Source organism: Poeciliopsis prolifica, unplaced genomic scaffold, assembly GCF_027474105.1.
Source record: "Poeciliopsis prolifica strain line A6 unplaced genomic scaffold, Auburn_PproV2 SCAFFOLD047, whole genome shotgun sequence".
Taxonomy (NCBI): domain Eukaryota; kingdom Metazoa; phylum Chordata; class Actinopteri; order Cyprinodontiformes; family Poeciliidae; genus Poeciliopsis; species Poeciliopsis prolifica.
Genome location: NW_026562422.1, coordinates 3,782,510 through 3,805,293, shown reverse-complemented (window position 1 = coordinate 3,805,293; position 22,784 = coordinate 3,782,510). Strand labels below are relative to the sequence as shown.

The 22,784-nt window shown below is 38.4% G+C and overlaps 1 protein-coding gene across 7 annotated transcripts in view; it reads right to left on the bottom strand.

Moving 5' to 3' along the window:
• numb (NUMB endocytic adaptor protein) overlaps positions 1-22,784 on the bottom strand; it is a 51,075-nt gene that overhangs the window by 27,840 nt on the left and 451 nt on the right. Inside the window, exon 2 of one of the 7 annotated variants that reach the window (XM_055057037.1) lies at positions 1,182-1,310. The exons of the other annotated variants lie outside the window; for them this stretch is intronic. The gene's annotated coding sequence lies outside the window, so the exon portion shown is untranslated. The remainder of the gene's footprint in view (positions 1-1,181; positions 1,311-22,784) is intronic. 7 annotated transcript variants of the gene reach the window in all.

Below are 22,784 nucleotides of genomic sequence, written 5' to 3'. Positions count from 1 at the left end.
GACAATAAATTGTCCCAGAAACGAGTGGGATAAATGATAATATTGTTATTTTGAGACCATTTTAAAGAATGTAAGTTCACTCTCTCAACCACTAATAAACTTTAATTTTCTGTCAAAAACTCCACATTGGAATTGGAAATCATTTTAAATATCCAAAGTAAAACACAACCAAACCTAAAAAACAAAATGGATTATGAAGCCTCTAAGCAAAATTGCCCTTCAAAAATATTTCTCACAAGATCAATCAATTAATTGCTCATTATCAAATTAATTGCTTAAACATGTCTGTTTAAATTTGTGTTTTCAGTCTCAATTTGGAACAATCGGTTGGAGTTTGTTTCCCAAAATAAATGATCTCAAGCATCAAAAGTCACATTTTAAAACTTGAAAATTAAAACAGAACAAAGGGCTAACAGAAAGGTTAAAAGGCATTGGGCTGGAGTCAAGCGGTCGTGTGGGGAGGTAGAAGAAGGGATCGGTACCCTGATGGATCTGTCAGAGCTCCAGTATGTTGGTGCTGTGAGAACCCTTGGCTTCTCCACTGTTACCACTAATGAGAACAATTACATAAGAACCATTTATACCCACTCTGTAATCATGGGAACATACACAACTCCGGAGTAAACGGGAGAAGGTGGAAAGTTCTATCAGGTCTCACCTTGTGCAATGCTTTTTGAAACCAGAAAATTATTACAATACTTAAAAAAGAGAGAGAGAGAGAGAAACACAGAGAAAGAGAACTAACAGAATATACAAATAAAATAGCTGGAGTAAGACTTTTGTCGACTCCCTTTCGTCTGTGATGTGCCTGGAAGGAAGGAGCGAAGGAAGGAGGGAGGGCTGTGGTGCAGTCGGCTGCAGATGTAATAGTATTTGAATAATCTCTCCAGGAAAACTGATTAATCCCCACAGAAGGATCCCAGGGATGAGTAAAGCAGTTGGGCTTCAAAGTAAGGAGGGAGTGAGAGGCTACAAGTGGGAGGGAGCGTTAGAGTGAGAGAAAGAGGGGCAGTTCAACACAAAACAATCCGACAATCTCCTTTCTCCACTTTTCCCACAGCTTTTGTCAGCCGATACCGTTTATCCCACTTTGGAAATTCAGAAAATTCTGTTCTGTGTGCGTTTATAGCCTAAAGATCAACAGTGATATTGTACATCCTCCAATCATAGGGTGGACTTACCCTGGTTGTTGCCGGTACTGTGGAGATCAAATATGTCTGGACGCGCTGTGTGCTTTGAGTTTTGTAATGTAGAAGAAGGAAGAGCTGGAGGTGGGTGAGGGGGATATGTTGAATCCCGGCTTCGCAAAGCTAACAAGGGACACATAAGCAAAGGGTAATAAGAATCCCACCATTTGGGGTCAAAAACTAATAAAGTATCTCATATCACAATGTGCTCCAACTGTGGATGGGTGAACAAAAGGTGACGACCTGCATGGACAGCAGCTTAATTTGACAGGAGCAGGAAGTTATTCCTTGCTATAGACATGGCTTGTGCCTGTTGCACTAAAAATGCATCAAATCAAAATTGATCGATGGATGTCTCCTCTGGGAAATGGAACAAAACTGAGACAGAGAGCTTGTTTATTATTACATGAAATATCTAGGTCTGACACAATAATACATTTTGCAGGACGATAAACTGATCCAGCAGTTATTGCGTTAAATGGTAATATTGTCGTTTTGAGACCATTTTTTTAAGTGATATGATGCTAATGGCAAGATCAATAAACTTCAAACAGGAAGTTACCATGTGATTCTGAATTTGAATTAAAAAGGTTAAAAAGTCTGGACCAACCCAATTGAGCTCTAATTTAAAATGTCAGAATCAAATTGGTCAAACCTGAATTATTCAGCATTAAGCAGCTATTCTTAGCAGGGTTTTTTTTTTTGACCTGACAAACGCACTTAGTAAGAGAGGATGCACCCACACGAAGCAGAAGTTGATTAAAAATAACCATTGACTAATTAGCTACTTTGAAAAATATTCACAAATTAGTCAGCTAGCAAAATCATTAGCCGCAGCTCTAGATAGAACAATGTGGTTTTGGTTCGATAAGTCTGTGGTGACAAAACATGACGAATTAGGGAAGCAGATACACAAAAACGGCGCTACTCTACACTCACTTATAAATAGTACAGTATTGAGATTCCAGGTTCAGACATGAGAGATCCAATGGCTCACTTAATTAGCAAAGTCACTCCTCAAAATGAACTGTTCTGGGTCACATTAAACCACAAAATTAATTACTGTCATACACATCGACACTTGGGGGAAGACTGACCTAAATTGAGGCCATTCAATACCCCAGAGATGACATGATGTCTTCATGAGAAGTAAACCGATATTACTGTGAACAGAAGCATTTACTGCAAAAGCTAAACTTCAATGATTTGGGTCTTTTTTTCTAACACAGTGAGATCCCTGATATTGGAATGATCTGAATAAAATCAAAAAGTCCCACATTTCCTCTGACAGTGTAGAAAGAAGTGGCGATAGCGGCATGACTAGAAGCCGAAATAACTGAACGCTAGCTCAGAAACGGATCTGCTATGCAGGCACTGCGCCACTTGAATCAATTCTTCCTTTGCATCTTATTGAATGTTTATACAACACACATTTGAAAATGCATCCTAATATGTGGGCGCATGCAAAGACATCTTTTTAGGCATTTGAAGACATTTCTATAAACATAATGCATTTATGCAAATGTATGTAAGGAGATCATGCGGTGTTGATGTTATGCAAGTCAAAGCCATTTTTAAATCCTAAATATCTTTGTATTCTGGAGCCTTCTTCATTCAATTTAACAACAGTCCAACAAGCAGCGGGGAATCTGTCTGAGCTTTGCAACGGCACGTTAAGTTCTGTTTTCGTATTGTCTTAGAGGTACTCATTTCATGCAACAAAATGCTAATTATGTATTTTAAAATCAGTTTGATTTCCCGATTTTGTTTCTAGATTCTGCCTTTCACATTTGAGGTGTACTCAAGTGGGAAACATGAAAGATTACCAGTATAAATATTTATTTTCCCTGCTGTAAACTAATCAGTAGAAAAATGCTAAATTAAAAAATCCCACCCTTTATTGCAGACTGTGAGGAAATAATTGGAAGTCATCAGCAGCCGATCACTGAGCTCCGGGCTCAGCACACTCGCGCTCTGCTTTGATGATCAGCACACTTTTCACCATGCTCTGCACAGCAGACTGCAGTGAAAAGCTCTGTACCTCACTTTTTGTCAGGTACAGAGCTCGTCTGCAGACTGGTTCGATCGGCTGAATACGCACGCTAACGGAAACAATCGCTCTCTCTGAAAGCCAGATAAACACGTGAGGGAAAAGATGTTAGTATTATTAACTGTTAAATGTAGATATGGGTTGATTATGTCAAGATATTAGGGCTGAGGCGACTGTGATTAATCAATTATTGAAATAATCATCAAGAAATTTTGTAATCAATTAATTGATAACAACATTGCGGCTCAAAAAAGGCTATTTGCTGAAATAATAATAATTTTTTAAAAAAGTCAGTTAAGTAATTAAGCCAAAACTGAACCAAAAGTATATTTTGTATTTTAGATTTAAAACAAAAAACCTTCTTTGCCTTTGACTATGTTCTACACAGAACTCTTCAAGTGCTATAGTTTTATTTTCACCTGATTTAAATTCTGTATAATTCTCCTATTAAGGAGTTTTTGTGATCCAGTTATTAATTGCAGGTTCATTGAAATTTTCAGATTTTACTGATGTCAAGTGAAGCAGAAAAGAAATAAATACTTAAAAGTTTTAGTATTTATTTACTTAAGCAAAGTGAATAAACACTTTATTTACTTTATAAAGTAATATATCTTATGACATAGTAAGCAATAAAATGTTTATTTTCTTATTTAGACAAATGTACTGAATTGTTCATATGCATTTTTGGCATATTTTTAATGTATAAAATAAGTTTAAGTGGTTAAATGAAAAATCAGTAGAAAGTGCTGTTTTATTTGTCCGATTAATCGTCAGAATAATCGATAAAATAATCATAGTGTGTCTGCAGGTTTCAGCAGACACCCTCAGCAACTCAACGCTACGCTATTTCAGCAACTCAAAAATAAAACTTTTTACAATTTTTCTACAAAGATTAACAATTGAATTTAATATCTGTATTTCAAATGACATATACAAACTTCATCCAGTCAACTGGTGATAATTATGCATTTACTCATAACAGACGCAAAAAGAAAGCTAGCGAGCTACGTAGCAAAGGTATTAGTATTGCGAAACAGAATGCAAGGAAGATGTCTGTGTGACTCCAGCTTTTGCCTGACGAAAAGAGAATGTAGAAAATACAATTAAGCAGTCCTGCCAAGACAAAGTTTAAGAGTTTAAGGCCAGTGATCATTGTATTTAAGGCCAACTTACTTTTCTGAATTGAATTTAAGTCATTGTAAGGCCTTAATTTTAGATACGTGAATTTATTTAATTTAAGACAGTAAAACTGCTGCTGACAAACTACAAGCAGCATGTCTGATACAGTTGACTTCAGGTTGTACCCAATCAGCTAATCAAATCTTGTTTAATTTGTATCGCTCTATGTAGAGCAGAAAGACAAAAGGTGTAAAGATTCTGCACAACTTATCTATTTGGACGAAGTTTGTTCAATTTTTTGGCTCAAGATCACGTATAAGAATGACCTCAAATAGACAGTGTTTTTTAAATAAATAATAATTTCCTATTCTTCTTTGTAATACTTAAAGTACTGACCCAGGCCGGGTAGAACATCTATTCTCTGAATCAGGCCAAGCTAAATCCTCAACTACAAGAGAGCAAGTGATAAGGCCATGGTGTAGATGGATGGAATGCGACAGAGGAAGGAAATGGAGGGAATAGGAGTGTTAGCCACTGTTTGACCTGCTGACAAGCTCACTGTCCGACACTAAATAATTACAGGGTTAATCTGTTCTTTGCCCTCAGAATGACACAGTGACCATTTTTCCTAAGCTAAAGACAGACAAATGAATAAAACATGTGGACCGGATCTTACAGTTACACATCAATGTGTAACTGTCTCTCTCTAGGTGCAGTGATCAGTCCAGAAGAAGAGCAACTTGACCAGCTAACACTTCACTTAGAGTTAGCAGCAGAAGCTCATAATCATCAAGAAGATGAGGATTCATCCAGGGTAGAATCCTCACAAACCACTCGTCACTGTATCATCTCCCAACAGGGGTACCCCGGTTGTGATTCACAGATCAATCACGATCTGTGATGTTTCCTGACACAGGATGTCGACAAGTCATCTTCAAGATTTCTAATCCTTGTTTTCACCCAATAGATCCAAAGAATCTCACCAGGGAAGACCTCAAATGGAGAGGTGTTTCAATTACTAGAAGAAGGTGTAAACACCGCCGTTGTGCCGTTCGGAGAAGTAGGGGACTAAAAGCAACGGTCAGCCAGAAGCAGTTTGATGTAGTGTTCCCAGCATCCGAGTCCATCGATTCTCCTTTCTATTTATTGGAAATACAATAGATACTAACTCATGTGGCAACCGTGGAAAAATATCTTCATGGAGCCGAAAGGTAATTGTGTGATTCATGCCTCAGTGTCGTACCCAACCAGATGGATCTTACTTTCTTTGCTGGTTGAATGGAAACAGATATCCTTTTCTTTAAGCCGTTCTTTTAGCCGTGTTCCCATTGACCGTATAAGGCAGGGGTGGGCAACTGCAGGCCTTGAGGTCCGGTCTCCTGCAACTTCAACTGCATACTGAGTCAAATGATGAGATTATTAGCACGACTCTGGAGAACTTGACTGCAGTCGGAGGTGATTCAGGACACCGGCCCTCGAGGACCAGGATTGCCCACCACTGGTTAAGGGCACAAATTGGAATTACAAACATAAAAGTTTGTAATGGAAACATGACAATTTTGATAAAAACTCATGTTTCACAGTCACAATTTTCTGCGCTGGATGAGTTGCTTTTTCAGATGTTCTAAAATTGGTGTATTTTGTAAAACTGCAATGGAGATACTTTTTACACATCACAAGGCATGCGAGCAACAACTGGATGTTGATGTTGTTAATGTGGGATGTTTTTCAATGACTTATCAAGTAAATTAGGAAAATATCAACAAGGTTTGCAATAGAAACGAAGCAGAAGATCTTTGAAAAAGAAGATCAACTTGGTGAAAGTGAAGTCAGTATCACAGAGCAAAAGGAACGGTGGCTCGCTTTCAAGCCTATCACCAATTTTCCAAAATTAAGGAAATCTGGGCGGATTTCAATTGACTTAAAAACTATGGCACATTTCGTAACTATATTTACCACCATTATTTCATTAGAGGAAGTCATTTTGAATCCAAAAGGAAATCAAGGTAATCCATGGTGACCCTTAACTATGCATGAAAGCAAATGACCATAACCTTTATCTGATGTTCAAAGTACACACTATTGGTGGGAGAGTTCACAGACAGAAAAAGGCATATATTTATTGATGTAATAACTGAAGAGAGAAAAGAAACAAAATTGACATGCCAATAAAATAAAAAAAAAATCAGTACCCATCAAGGGATCTTGAAAATGTTTTTGCTTTACTGGCACTATGGCCACCTTGCAATTAGACAATACCTGGACTGGAGCTGCTGACAGCATTGTTTCCTCCAAAATGTAAAAAATGCTAAACTTTTTGTGAGAATTTTAAAGAAATGTGAGTGAAAAAGCATCTCACAAAGACCGGATTTTCATTTTTCTCCCCAAATAAGTTGCATTTCCCATATAAATTAAAGAAGCAGCACTAGCAAGCAGAGGAAAAACCAAACAAAAGCTTTCTAAAAACAGCCAAAAAAGAGAAAGAATCAGAAGAAACCAGGCTGAATTGTGCACACAGAGCATTTCCTCTGCACACAGCAGTGACCTGAAGAAACACCGCCAGTTACATATTCACCAGGTGCTATTAATATGTGATCCATTACTCCCTCATATGGCAGCCTTGCTATGAGAGTACAGGCTGAAAGATATTTATACAAGTTTCAGAGGAAGCATTGTGGTCTAAGATGTTAAATAAACCAATCCAGTCCAAGCAGTAGCGATCAAAAACACGGAAAATACCCCCATCTGGGTCAAAACAACTGATGCAAGCTGACACCGCACGTGAGGAGGTGGGAACTCTACTATTATGAGAACTTTGGTCAAAGTCACAAATGTCAACGTTCCCTTACAAGCCAATCCTTAAAACAAGCTAAACTGCTGCCATGCTCAAATACAGTGAGCAATTTAACACAAACATACTTATTCTACATCGACTTCATAATGCCAAACTTTCCCTTACAAACACTTAGACATCAAGTTAATGTGACGTTATTTCATTACTTTCTTGTCATATTATGTGTTTAGATATTTTTGCTCGCATTTAATAGCATTTAGCCACTCCCTACTGCTTTGAACTGCAACAACTCAAGTTATTGACAATCTTTTCTGACCTGTGAATGCACTATATCTAAGTGCTAGGTGGTTATTAAGGACACTCTTTCTTGTGGACGTTATTACTGTAGAAACACGCAAAGTTAGCCATTTTTAATAGTAGTGAGGAGGTGTTAAAGGAATTCACAATTACCCTGTAACAAAAACTTTTATTTGAGAAACATCAAATTCTGTTGTAAAATCAACAAAGCAAAATTAATGTTGGCAACTTAGTTTTTATAAATTTAAGTATTGTCTCAAGGATGTTGCCATGTTGCAGTACATTCCAGGAAGATGGCATATGCTCGGTGCTATCATAAGTAACAGTCAGCCATTTCACCTGGACATCATTGAAATCAAGTTCTAGTTAGAAAGCGTTGGCATGAAAACATTTTCTCAAATTTTACAAAGACTCTTAGACGCTTCATTGTCACTTTAAGCCTGTCGCAATACATCAATTCATTTTATGATTATTTAAAAAAAAGCTCAATAACTTCCTTTCTGATTCATAGGGCTATTTTGATTACAGGAACTTCCTAATCCATTTTATTTATAGTTTCAGTTGCAGTGTGTTTTTTTTTTTACCATTTATTTTTTGGATATTTAAAATATCTTCCAGTTCAAGTGTAATGTGTTTCTATAAAACTATTTATTAATCTTTGAGAGGACAAAATTGTATTATTTAATTATAATACAATGTTACTTAAAAACGGTCTAAAAACGTTAGGGTTTATTGCAATCATTTCTGGAACAATTAATTGTCCAGTGAAATTTGTGATTGTGACTGTCTAACACTCAGTCATTGTCTTCCAATTCCTTTTGGTCAGCTGCTGCTAGTAATGTTAGCTCCTGCTGACAGAGTACACAGTAAACTGCGAGCCAATCATGTTTGTTTCAGCAAATAACTCGTGTACAATGGCATATGAAAACTTTGAGGTAGTTTGCCTCAAACCAAACGTTTTGTGGGCTGCTAATCAGACTTAAGGACTGTTTTGTTTATAGGCTCGGGTCTGCTATAACCTACCAGTATAATCGGCTCGGAAAGCATTGCAGAGGTGGAAAAAAGTAACAATCACCGAAGGAGAAAAATGTAAGAGATTGAATTTTTGAGTTTTTATGTATTACAAACTTTTTAGGTTAAGAGGACAACTACAAAATATTTTTATTTCACAACAATGAAGTCATGTTCCTAGAAAATTTATAAAATACATAAACGTTCCATCCCAAAATGTCTAAGTTTGACACTGAAAAGCCTACCTAACCATGACAACTAAGTACACTCCTGCTAAGCCACTAACTCACAAAAAACATAAACTGCACAGGATGATCAGCGATAACACAACCTGATTAAAGCAATCTGTGGTAAATTTTATACAGATGTGTTGTGCTTTAGCGATCCTTCATCTAAGCTCCCACGGTTCCCTTCGAGCCACCGACAGCAGCCCCGTCGCTTCTGATTTAACACCGACACTGCAGAGAGACCAGTTTGTTTGAAACATCACTCGTTACCACCGACAGTCAGGCAACCATAAACCTCCTGCATCTGAATATAAAGGTCACATAACGAACATCCAGATTGTTAAACAACTCATCAGTTAGTGGTAAAGATAAAGATAGGGTACCATAGTGAATAAAAGAGATTCCTCAGCCAAAATAAAACTGTTGAATTTGAGTTGAAACTAAGCTTTTAGTAGATTCATTTTCAAACTAATTTCCTGTGAAAATGCGTTGACTAAAAATGCATTTAAATGCACTTCTCCAGGAAGTTCATCTTCCTGGAGAGGGTACAGAGAGGTTAAAGTGAAATGAATTGCCCATCGACTGAAGATAAATGATCAGTAAATAAGAACATTTATGTGATCATAAACCATAAAGTAGTGTTCATTTGGGCATCAAAGCAAAACCACAAAGAAAAAGAAATGATTCAGTGATTAGAGACGAATTAATGCATTCCCCAAATAATCTCCTGAACCAAACCGAGGGGAATTTCACTGCACAGACATGACTGGTTGATCCTGCCTGCGATGGCGTCAACTGAAAAGTATAACTGCTGTGGCTACGACTTCTACAAAAGCTAATAAAAATTTAGCGTTTATGTGGTTCCTCTGACCAGGCAGCATAATTTATTTCATTATAATTTACATCAGATTTGCAAAGCAGAGAGGGAAACAAAAGAAAAAAAGAATAGGTCAATACATTTTCTTTTTTATCATAATTGATTGAGATAAACATTTGCATTCTGAATTTGTTTCCACGTTTTAGTTTGTGTGTCGGGAAAGATCATTTGAGCTGGCTGGGTGAGCATGCGTCAGGCGCTGGACGCATCGCAGTGAGGAATGGTGTCAGTGTGCAGGTTAATGGTCTTCACGTTGAGATAAAGGCCTGTCATTCTTCAGTGACTTCCCCATCACTGGCTAGAGATTGCTTCTGGGGGGAAATTTACCCTCCAAAACTCTGCTGGGAACCTTTTTTTCCTGTTCATTTTGATTCGTTTTAATAAATCAGATAAACATCCTAATGTTTGAATGAGATTCAGATAAGTTTGTACACACAGAGATGCAGAGGAGGAAAAACACACAAACGGAAAAGTGAAGAAGGGGGATCAATAACGATGATAGAGTTAAAAGAATTTGATAAGTCAGTGAAGGAAAAATGTGAGTCCTGGTTTATTGTCAATCATTGTTTTTTAACACTTAATTACCGTATTTTCCGGACTGTAAGTTGCTCCGGAGTATGAGTCAACTTTATTTAGAAATTTTCAAACGAGTGGTTGACTTCATCCATGTTGATGAAAGGTTCCAGTGACATGGCGGTTTCTGACACACCGATGTCCGAGCTTTATCAGCTTGGTCAGGAATGCTTCTGCTCTGCTGGTGTTCTGACAATCTGTGCTACTTCATCAAATTTTTCTACCGTAGCCGATGAAGTGTGCAGTGAAGCGGAAATGCCTGAGGTAAGTCCAGGATGACAAAGAGGTGGCACCAAGAATGCCCACCTGCAGAGATCACCTCCTTGATAAGTACCAGGAATAAGAGACGTAACAGTGCCTTTCAAAAGCCTGACAGTGATATTTAAGCACCCAACTGTGGAGTCATTGCTTCAGCTCTGGCCATCTTCCTTCAGCCCAGGTTTAGCTTTCCTCGTGGCTTGAGATGGTAAATATTTAATTCTTGGTTCATGTCAGCCAGTTTGAATTAACATTTAACAAATCAGTTCTAACTAAAACGCTCTCATCCAGTAATTAGCTCAATCCACTTTCCTATTAACCATGACCAGCTGTACTATACCTACACCATGCTTCTGCCACCATCATGTCTCACTGGGAGGACGGTGTTAGCGTTTCAGTTTTTCTGCCACACACTTTTGCCAAACAGCAAAGTGAGATGTTCAAAGCCTGGGGTTTTGCTGCAGAACCTAACCATGTTTTAAACAACGCCTCTACTTTATCCATAACCTTAGTTTCCTCTGATGTTCTAGAGCTGCACAAAATATCAGATTGTAAACATTGCTGCAAATTCATTGCTTGCATGACGGTAATTTAAGCTAGGATATTTTAAGTGTTTTGAATTCAAATTTTGTTGGGCAAAAACATATTTGGCCAGTTGAATGGATTCTGACTACCTTTACCTGATCATGGGTAAAGGCAGTTTCATGATCTATAAATAGCTATGTAGCTATTTATGTTGTGTTGGTCAATGGCATCAAATTCCAATAAAACATGTTAATGTTTTTGTTTGAAATGTTTTCACAATTATGTAAAGCACTGCATTATTGTATAAAGACAGATTACAACTACAAAATTGGGGGAAGGAAAAGGATAAATGCCACATAGAAACAACTGCATCAGAGTGCTGACAGTGATATAGATTTCTGTCTAAACAGCAACACTGTACCATGGGTTGGTGGCGCTCACCTTGTGTGTGCATGTTTGTGTATCAGTGGCAGATTTAGTCTAGCAGCATGAGTGACTAGAGGACGGAGTGGAACAGGAACTTCCTGCTGAGCGAACAGACATGCGGTTGCCACATTGGCTGTCCGACAAGACTATGACTCACAGAAACGCACGCGTGCTCCCAGTATACGCGTCAAGGCCAAATACCTTTCTCCTCTCTACACCTGCCCTCTAACCTGGCTGAGAAAGTACAATTAAAACCACACAGTAACCTTTTATCACCTGTAAAAGCTGCCTGTCATGGTCTGCTGAAAAGAAGGAAGGAAGAGATAGCCCACAAAAGCAGCAGGAATCCCCACAATAAAAAGCAGGTTACATTGATGTCAAGAAGCCAATTGAAAAGGGTCGAATGTAAAATTCAGCACAGCTGTCGAGCTGCACACATGAGGGATTCTTTGCACATACCTGAGTCTAGCTCCCTCTGTGCTCTAGCTGGATATATTTGTCAAAAAATGGCTACTGAATACCCAGACACACAGCAGACTGAGCAAATCTGTCAAGTTATTTACCTAGCAGATTTCTCAGTAAAGATAAAGCAAGTGTGAAGCAAAGAGGATGCTTTCAGAAACTGATGGTGATGAGCCTTACTTAGCGGGGTTCGCACACTTCTCCCACTGCAAAATTTCACATTTCGTCTTTTAATCCAACAAACGCCAGACTGCATTTTATTCTAAAACTGTGCAGTTTGAATATCAATCACTTTCAAGGTCTTCATACAAGCACTTCCCAAACCTTTAAAACAACTTATTGAAATTCAAGGATATTCAAGAATTTCAAGTAGATACAAATGAACCCTGTATCTACTATTACCCGCCGCAACCCAGAAAACTCAAGCTATCTGCTGAAGAAAGTGTGTTAACGCCACTTCAACAGTCAAATGTAGCAAACACTGGTCATAGAAGAAAATAATGTTCTATAGATGTCCCAAGAAAAGACAACACTGATTTGTATTTAACTCAGAGATAAAATACATCATTATATATGCGGTTTGTTGATTCTACATAGATTTAAACACTGATGCATTAGAAGGCTCAGTTAAGTCATTCTTAGCAGTTATTAGGCTAATATATGCAACTTAGCATATATTCGCCTTTGCTTTCAGCTGATCCAGTAGTTTCTCCTCAAAAATATTGGACACTTCTTCAAAATAATACAATTGGCCGGTAACCAATTTCACTCTGATCAGGTCCTAATTGGTGATGAACTGTAAATAAAATATATCCCGTTTTCTCCCCACCGACAGTGAATGCACCATGTCTAGGATGCACCGACAACAAATCTCTGATGTGGCTGCTTTTAACTCGGTGAGGAAGACTCAGCTAGTTTCAGAGTTAGTGCACCGTTTTGAAATGAACCGAGCGAGACAGAAGCCGTAAGAAGCTTCTAGAAATTAAGCTGACTTCTAGAGACGCATGTCGGCTGCCACAACTTATGAATTCAAATAAAACTAAAAATGTTACAGCTGAGATAACAAGGTTACAAAATGAGAAAGGGATGGTCTGCTAAATCTACAGATGAGTGATAGTTATAAATAGAATATTTGCAAATTGTGTTAAATGCTAATATGAGCCGCTAAAGACAATTTAAAATCTTGCTTTGTTTTGACATATTAAGGTTCTGGTTAAGTGCAGAGTTGCATAACATCAACTGTTCTCTTTCATAAGTTATTTGTTATCCCATAAACAATTTTGATTTAAAAAAAATTAAAAAAAACATTTTCTTTTGTTGCGTTTTATTTGGATAAATATTGCTGCCTCATAACCTAATTGGATTTTTTGTTTTTGGATTTTTTAGTTGATGCAGAAAAAAAACTGAAAATTTTGAAACTTATTGCTATCTTTCCTGAAACATCATTGTTTCATTTAAAACTTTTTATAAATATTGTTGAGATTTTAAAAAAATCTCAACATTTTTTTTTTTGCCAAAACATGAAAAAGGATATACTTGTTCTTATAAGTGTTGCAAAAGAAATTGACCAAAAGTTGGCAGATCGGAGCTTTACGATCCAGGAGATTTGAAATGACCCCTGTGTATATCTGATCCATTAGTAGCTTATCTAAGTTTAAATTTGATGGGATGCTACATACCTTCATGAAGAGAGGCAGAGATAAACTAATAAAGTTAAACCAGACAAAGAGCAAAGTCCTGACTAATAAAAAGCCTAAAAAGCACATGACCTAGGTGTACAAGTTAATAAAAACTTTGCCAAGTCACATGGCTGCTGGGCTCTCTCCAAGGCTCTAGTACTTAAGCCTAACTGAAACAAGACTTGACATTTTTACTGTTCTTAAACTCCATGTTGTTTTGCTGGATAATAATAGTTATCTATTTTTTTTTAGTGATAAGAAAATATAAAAATAGGCTTAATTATCCTGGCAAGTATCAACCCTCTTTATCCAGATACAGTACGAGCAGCCAGGCAAGTAAGTGGGTCAGGCGAACAGGCAAATAGGCAACGACTGCAGAGCATCAGAGAATGGAAAATTACCAGGGCCCCACAATCAGCTGGACACCTTTGATCAGTCAGGGCCCAGGCACCAATTACTGTGGGATAATCGGCGGCCTTCGGAGCCCTGACGAGCTGCAGGCACCTAGGGCACAATGGGTCAGCAACCACCAGGCGAGGGCCCAGTCAACATGTCGGCGGAGCCAAAAGCCGATGGTGGGCCTGTCTGAAATGCGGCACAAAGGCAGCCGAGCCGACAAGCCGGCATTGTCCTCCTCCTGTCGACTCAGCACAGTGGCCATCTCTCGAGCCAGACGTTCCCTCTCTGCAGGCCGCTCGCTGTTGAGGAACGGTTGCGAGGCTGTGCCGTGTGTGAACTTGCTGTTCGACATGTCTCGTATTGTAACAACACAAGCAGACACCCGTCACCAAACCTAAACTAGTTGCTTACTGATGCAAACAGAAAACTTTTTTTTTCCCGATATCCTTTCTAATATCTTCTGAAATAAAAAGTTAAATTCACTTTTTCTGAATTGCTTTATGTACAGAGAGGAATCTAAACTGTTTCATCTTCTCTCATTTTGCCGTTTGTCTAAATGCAAAAGGAGCAGCAGTGATTCATAAACAAGGAAAAAAGAAAAAAACACCCCTCTTACTCAAGGCACAACATGATATTTAGCTCATTAATAATTGACTCTTTGTGGCAGAGGGGAACTTTCATCATTGATTGGGCAAAGCTTCAGCGCCAGTTGCCGTGCAGGTCCTCCCTCCGCCGTAACCCAGAATGCTCCATCTCACCGCCACAAATCCACCATCGTAATCAGAAAATGATTTCATTAAAACCTTCAAACTCGATATTCTCATCACTGGGTCTTCTTGCCTACTCATGACCTGGTTATCTAACAGATAAACTGCAGCCAAAGGAATACGAATCTGACTCGTGTCGGTTACGCAACGAGCGCCGGTAAACATTGGCCCACGAGAGCGAGAAGGAGCTTCCCTGGAAACTCCTTCCAGTGGGATAAAGAATTCATTTTTAAAAGGCAGAGGAGTAGAGATACAAATGCACTGCAGAATATTAATTCTGTTTGAAACTCACAATGTGAAGGGCTGCTGGAACAGTCATCTTCTTGGATGGCAACATTAAACATGATGTGACACCAAGAATAGTAATAAAATATATACTTGCAAATGTTCATTCTTATTTCTCTCGCCTATATCTACAGAAATCACTCTAAAGCGACACCCCAACACCTTGTTACATTACCACCAAAAACCTGAGAGTTCATTGTTGAGATTTCGAGTGTTTTCACGTCTGATAATCCAGCAGACTTGGTTGGACTGGTCAAACAAACTAAACTAACTGAAAAACCTGTTCCCCTCCTCTCCTGTGGTGACACTGCACCAAGAACTACTGAAGGAAACGACACGAAAACCTCTCAACACATAAGAGCAACTTCCACATGAATTGTGATCAACAACCTGGATGGTACTACTAGCGGAAAAGATGAAGAAGACAGCAGGAAGTGGTAGAAGGATGTCGGCACTGCATGTTTTTCAATGGCTCACTTCACGAACAAAATTATTCAAATGTGATTTATTTAATGGGAACACCACAATTGATAAATGAATTTTTTTGGCATTAGAACCACTTTCTAGTCAAAGTTTGATGAAAGCAGTATAAGCAGGGCTGGTGTGGAGGCACCTTTAATGTAATAATCCAACACAAAAAAGCTCAACCGCAGGAGGAGTGCAGGAGGTGCATCTGTACTGTATTTCCTTGCTACAGATTTTCACTTACACTTATAATTTATAATATATATAAGCGTGAGGCTCTGCACATTTTCTCCCGTATTCAGCTCCGTGAATCTTCCCATTAACGTTCACAAACCTCTCTGTTCCCAAACATGATGCCACCATGTCCCACTGTGAGCTTAATCTGTCCAGCCTCTCATAGATTTTTTGCATGTGATATGTTTCTCACATGCAAGGTCATCTTGTTTCCCCTCAAAAATTTCCCCCTCGCACTTCTGAACTATGCACAACTCAACAGAGGTCTATCAAATGAAATCCAAATAAAACACATTGGAACTACACCTCAAAAAACATATTGCGATCAGAGATTAAGTTTATAAAACTGTGGATTAATTACACATTGAAAACAATAAATGTGTTTGTAACTGCACTACAAATCAATAAAAAGTCATAACTTTGCTATTTCTGTAAATACCTTTAAGTCACCATCATGTCTTTTTACTTCAATTGTGGACACTGTGAACTGAACATACTGATGTGTCACTTGGTCCTTATATTTTTTGTTGTTCATTTCTAAACTGTCTAGACTGCTCTGTGGTGGAAACTGGTGCCAAGGTAACCATGACATTTGTCTAGCATGACGACAGCAGGTGGCCTCAAGGTACTACACATCACACGTAGCTGAACAGGAAGTAGCTGGAGGGCTGGAGGACGCGCACACTGTGTTGGGGAACGGTACCGCTGCCGCTTATGCTCTGGACAGATTCTGTCAAAACATGTCCGTGCATGACAATTAGTTTCACAGCAAGCAATTACACCCACCTTACTACTGCCAACACTAAGTGAAAAAAAATTTAACAGCAGAATGCAGAAATGTACTTATTTAAATTGGCCATATAGTTCACCTTCTCACCTATTATGTACAAGTTCAGGTGCATCTCAATATTTTATATATTACAGAGGTGTCTATTTTCTGTAACTCAAATCACAAATCAGATGTCATAAGAGATCTACAAAATGTAATTTGAAATGCATTAGGGTAAGCCTTCTGAAAAGTATGTTCATGTACTCTACCGACTAGGCTCTCCATCATTGGTCATGGTAAGCCTGACCAATAATGGACTCCTAGTGGAGTCCGGAGGTGCTGGTGTCTATCTCCAGCTAACGTTCTGGGTGAGATGCGGGGTCACCCTTGACAGGTCCCCAGTCTGTCGCAGGGCAACACAGAGACAGACAGGACAAACAACCTGGACATACACACACACACAGACTCACATTCACACGTAGGGAGAATTTAGAGAAACCAATTAATCAGGTTTACATTTGCAGAATAATTTGAATGTGTGGAAACGTTTGGCACAGGAAAACTCCTAATATTTAGTGCTATTTTTTGTCACAAGAGAGTTGTTTCACATTCACACAGATGTCCGTGTGTGGTGAGCAGCCACCTGAGCCGCAACTTTAAAAGAGACATCTACGGTCTTGACTGCAACTGGAAGCTGGGCACAAAGTTCCCACCCTAGGAGATCCAACCACTGGTCATTTCATCCTGGGTCGGCCATAATTAAGGCAGAGATCAGAGAGCTGAATAAAGCATGAGCTGTTCCAGTCCGGGAGGCTCGGGTATCACATTATATAGGGGCCTTCAAAGACAAAAGGAGTCCCTGAGCCTTACAGCATAACCAGGGAGGAGTCGCACCGGCACAAACCTGAAAGGCAACTCCTCGCATACAGTGATAACCCCTTTCTGCCCCCAGCTTGCTCTAGCTAATACAGAGATAGTACAGGCAGTGCAAAAGGAGAAGATACAGCCCCTTTGGTGCCAATTAAAAGCTAAAATTATTATCCCGACCGGCACAATTAAAGAAACTGCAATCACAGGAGTAAAACAATCAGGCAGCTGTAGCTGTAACATGTCTGATTAGCATGAAAATGGTTGCAGAGACTTCATGCTTGTATGCAATTGTGCAATTAAGTTAAAGATATGAAAGTTAGTTGACAGGAGAGAGGGGGAGAAATAAGGAAAACAAAAAAAAAAAAAGGTACAGCTAGCTACCTTTGGCCATTGATGCAGTTCAAAGTATCACCACATGACATAACCATTGGTGTACTGAACTGCCTTTTCATAATCTCTATGGTTGACAGTAATAACAACATTGTAAAGAGAGAACCCATCATTTAGCTTCTGTTTTACGACATCTTCCTTTACCAGTCCTAATGCTGAAAATCAGTCAAGGCAATCATAACGCACGCTTATTTAGATTTATTCGCAGTTTGCCTGAAAAATAGATCTACTTTATGGAGACTGATTTTGTGCGGAGAAAAAATATTTTTAAAAAATAAATAAACAAACAAAAAGGAGCAATGACTTTTATCTGTGACGGGACACTACAGTACTCATCACCAAAACACATTAAAGCTGCTCCAGAACCTATTTTCAGACACTTCTTTTGAAATGGGGTCAGCTGCACATTTGAGATCGCGGCTCTGAGAGCTGCCCTCTGGTAGAAACTTGCCAGCGAGTGTCTCTGCTGGACGCGGTCCCAGGCCAGCTAAGTCCGAGGAGATGCGCACGCCTCGCATGAGTGGACGGGATGGAGGCTTTTTAGAGGATGCAGAGATTTTGAAGCGCTAGTTGGGCTTTTAAAGGAAGTAGGATTTTTTCCCAAAGTTTTTCTAAGTGCTATAGATTTTATAAGTTGGTCTTGAGTAATCTTTTCTTTGCTTAAATAATTCAGAGTATTTTATTTGTGCTTTGTTTTAGACCTACTTAAAAAAAATTAAGTAAGTTTAGGACTAAAAAGTTTGAGTATATTGAACATGACACAAGAATAAGTAAAGTTATGTACAAATAAATTAAATAAGAGCAGCAAAGTATATTTACATATTTAAAGGGGCAATATTCTATATTTTCCAGACACGTGCTATAAAATGGCACTATCAAGTAACCTTTAGTTGTTGTTAGAACGCTATATGCATTAAACATGAACGAGAAACAAGAAAAATGGAAAACAAAAAAAAAAGGTACAGCTAGCTACCTTTGGCCATTGATGCAGTTCAAAGTATCACCACATGACATAACCATTGGTGTACTGAACTGCCTTTTCATAATCTCTATGGTTGACAGTAATAACAACATTGTAAAGAGAGAACCCATCATTTAGCTTCTGTTTTACGACATCTTCCTTTACCAGTCCTAATGCTGAAAATCAGCCAAGGCAATCATAACGCACGCTTATTTAGATTTGTTCGCAGTTTGCCTGAAAAATAGATCTACTTTATGGAGACTGATTTTGTGGGGAGAAAAAATATTTTAAATAAATAAATAAATAAACAAAAAGGAGCAATGACTTTTATCTGTGATGGGGCACAACAGTACTCATCACCAAAACACATTAAACCTGCTCCAGAACCTATTTTCAGACACTTTACTTTTTTCATGTATTAAACATGAAAGAGATTTGATTTTGTAATTTAACAACTTGAAATTGAACCTCTGTCTCTTTAAGAAGCTCCTACTCTTTCAGAAACTCTGCCTTCAGAAAGTCATCACAACATGGTTCCTCTTTTAACCCTTTAACAATGTTTTTTCCAGCATTTCACTAAGAGGTAGCTCCTATAATGAGCTCAGCTAGAGCACAGTTCCACCAGGTATTTGCTAATTGCTGCTGGCTAGTCTGAAGGAGTTGAGTGAGGGAGTGAATCAAAGCGACACTGTTTGTTTTTGATGAGTGAATAACATTACAACATAATAAAGCTTGAAAAAGTTGCTTTACATAATACATAAGGAGTATTAACTTAATTTTAAACTTTTCAGCAGTAGCATCATCTGATAAATTACTACTTGTGTTAACATAACATGCAAAAGTGCCCTGCAAAAATATTCACACCCTTCAAATGTGTATTATATACATGCATACAAAAAATGTATAGTATACATGCATACAAAAAATGTATAGTATACATGCATACAAAAAATGGAACAAAATACAGTTTTTGCTTTCAGCCGCTTCAACTTTTTGTCAACAGAGTGTGTTTTGACTGTGGCTTAAATTACAGATGAACTATATATTGAAGCTAAGAAGAGCTGATATTTGGTAGACTGGAATGTTACAGATTCTGTGCATGCAAAATACATGCAACTTCCACTTTTGCCTGAAATCTAAATTATAACACTCTGTGAGACATTGTGATGACGGAAGTCAGAAGTGTTCCTGTCAAACTCACAAAAAGAAATCTCGTCTGACCATTCATAAGAAGTAGAGATGGCAGTATCCTACATAGTTCATCACACAAACCAGTTCTTCAGGAACATATGGGTTATGTTTGTTTTTCATACTATGATACGATGAGGTCTGTAGTTGTAACTGGCCTGTTGCAATGACATATTTTATTGGATGATAAATTGGCCCAGAAGTTATTGCGATAAATGATAGTATTATTGTTTTGAGACCATTTTTAATCAATATAATGATAATGGCAAAATAATGCAATAACACATTTTTAAATTGTCATTCACACTTAACATTCTAAATATCCAAAATAAATCAAATACTTATGAAATCTCTTTAAACTAACTCGTCCATCAAAATAAAAGGTTGAGGCCAAAAGAAACGTTGAGAACAAAACACCAGTTTCTACCAGTTTTTGGTATTCATTTATTATGCGATTGGTTTATTGGGACAGGTCTGGTTGTAACACAAGACAATTTAAAGGGACACTGACACTCTAAAAAAGTTTCCTACTATTTACATTTTTGTCTGAAGCAAAAATTCACCAGAATGTTCTTTAATCAGGTTGTGATGAGCATAAAAAGGCAGAGAATTTAAGAAAAAGCACTATTCTGGTGTCCTGTTTATAATAACTTAGCTAACACGGAGCCGAACGCTGAAGCTAAGCTTACAGCGACAGTGATTCCGACACATGCAACCAGAGGCTCGACAATCTGGCCTGCTACCGGGAAACACAGAGCCAGCGAAGCCTTCCGACTGTGTCGTCACTAAACAGCAGGTTTATCTACCTGTACTGCATCACTTCTCATAGTTCACATGCATAACTCGCTGCCAAAAAGAAGCTTCTCCTCTGAGGACGGAGCCAAATAAAATAAAAAAAAGAATAAAAAATGATGAGTTTCTCCCGCAGAGAGAAACAAAGCTGCGGACAGAGAGACTTCTCCTCATCCCTCCAACAGCTGACATACTTAGACAGTGGGTTTAGTGGCAGGCAGCCAAGCTGGACTCCCTCATTCTTTGGGATGAGATAAGCTGTGAGCTACTTTCAAGATGTTTGAAAACTACCAGCACTCTTTACCTCCTAGCCTCAGCATGAATAAAGTAGTTTACTGACGGGGGATGCACTAAGGCTGGGCGATGGGGCGGAAAAATACAATACAATTTTTAAAATCTTCTCACTTTCCCCGCCCCCATTTATAAAAATTTACAAATGACTGAAGATATTGTGAAAAAAGCTGGTTATCTCAATTATTCCTTCTGTGAGCTGATCTAAATTCGAAGCACAAAAAAATAAACAGAAGCCAGAAAACATGCTTTTCAAGAAATATGGTGGTTCTCTAGAGTTAAAACCCCAAAAGTGCACAAGTGAATAACAAAATCTGATTTTCCTAAAACTGTATATTCAAAAACAAAATGTAAAATTAATCACTAAAACTGATTTATCGCCCCAGCTTGTGATGTGCAGTTTAAACCGTCAGAGGTCAGATATGATCTGATACAAAAAAAAAAAGTTTTCTAATTGTATGACAGATGAAACAAACTCAATCATCTCCATTTGCTTGATTTATTGTTTTTCTCTTTTCTTTCTACCAAAAACTGGATGACAAAACTCTTCAGTCTTGTGCTTTGGTCTCAACCAGCAACTTTCTTTTAAAAACAATTTTATTTTACAGAGACTTCATAATTTATTTTATCTATTTGTTTCTGTGCAAATGTCTTCCAGTTCCAGTGTGGAATGTTCACTGGAATTTAAAGTGTATTGATCTTTGAGAATGTGATCTTGTACTGTTATGCTGTTATACTTGAAAACAGCGTGAAACACAACAATATTATCATTTATCGCAATAACTTCTGGGACAATTTATCGTCCTGCAAAATTAGTTACGGTCATAGGCCTACCTATATTCACTTCATTCATTACCTGCAATATTGTAAAGATATGCAACAGTTTTATTTAGTTGTTTTTTAGTATTATTATTTTGAAAAATCAACATTTTGATTTCCTATACAAATTCTATCAATTAAACAGTTGAACTTTAAAAATGGGACCTGAAATCCCTGCATGCGGTTTAAACCCTCAGATATTGGCAACAAAATATCTGATCGGTGCATTTCAAGCAGAAAACAAACAAATAAATAAATAAATAACACTTTCACTGCCACAAGACTCCCGGGCGTGACGTTTAAAACACTCAGAGAACCCCAGCAGGGTTCATTCAGTAAACAAGACGTTTAAAGCGGTCTGGCTGTCTTCCTGTGTTTACCTCGATCAAGTGAGCCAACAGACAGTAATCTGACCAAAGACGTCCCACAAAAACAAGATATCACACACAATACACTCAGACGCATTATCACACTTTACAAAAAATAAATAAATATATATACATCCCGCGTGTTAAGACTATGAGTCACGACTTAAAGCTGCCTGCCTGCCCGGCGGGTTCGCCAGTGTCGTTTTCAAACGTATGTTTCGGTACGAAGGAGGCGGACTGCAACACCCAACCCGAACCCTACTGCTCCACGAACTTCGCAGCGCGTAAACCCCCGTGTTGTTGTTTGTTGTTGTTTTGTTGTTGTTTTTTCCGGTCAACGTTTGGGACGACGGGCGTCACACAAGCGAACCGTGTGACAGTGTGTGAAAGCAAGTCGTGACAGCTCATGCGCTGCTGGGGTGACCGCATATTTTAGTCGAGGACGCATCCATTCGTTTGCACTGACAGACCTTCCTCCCCCGCCCCCTCTCCTCTTCCTCTCGAAGTTATTCAGGTAACTTGAGAGTCGTTGGCTAATTACCAGAATGAGGATGGAACCAACCGAAAAAAAAAACGAAAAAAAAAAACCTGCCACCTTCACCGGTCACTTTCAGGCGACAACACGTTTCGAGAGTAGTGGAAATATTTACAGCTTCTTCTTTTCTGCCCCCTCCACCTCATTCTGTCCAACACTCGAGTGA